We start from the raw sequence: 283 nt of genomic DNA on the forward strand, positions 1-283 counted from the left end.
TAATATAATAACAATAATGATAATAATAATAATAGTAATTATAAATATTGTTATTATATTATTGTTGTATTTATCATTATAATTTTTTTTTATTCGTATAATTGCAAAAAATCTTATTATAACTGTAATAATTATAGAATATAGATAATAATTGAATAATGCTGTAAATTATTATTATAAAATCGTTATTATTGTTATTATTATTGCTGTTATTATTCTTTTGTTGTTGTTATCAGTTATATAATTGCAATAATAATGATAATAACGATGATAATGATGATAA

Source organism: Penaeus monodon, chromosome 11 (assembly GCF_015228065.2).
Source record: "Penaeus monodon isolate SGIC_2016 chromosome 11, NSTDA_Pmon_1, whole genome shotgun sequence".
Taxonomy (NCBI): Eukaryota; Metazoa; Arthropoda; class Malacostraca; order Decapoda; family Penaeidae; genus Penaeus; species Penaeus monodon.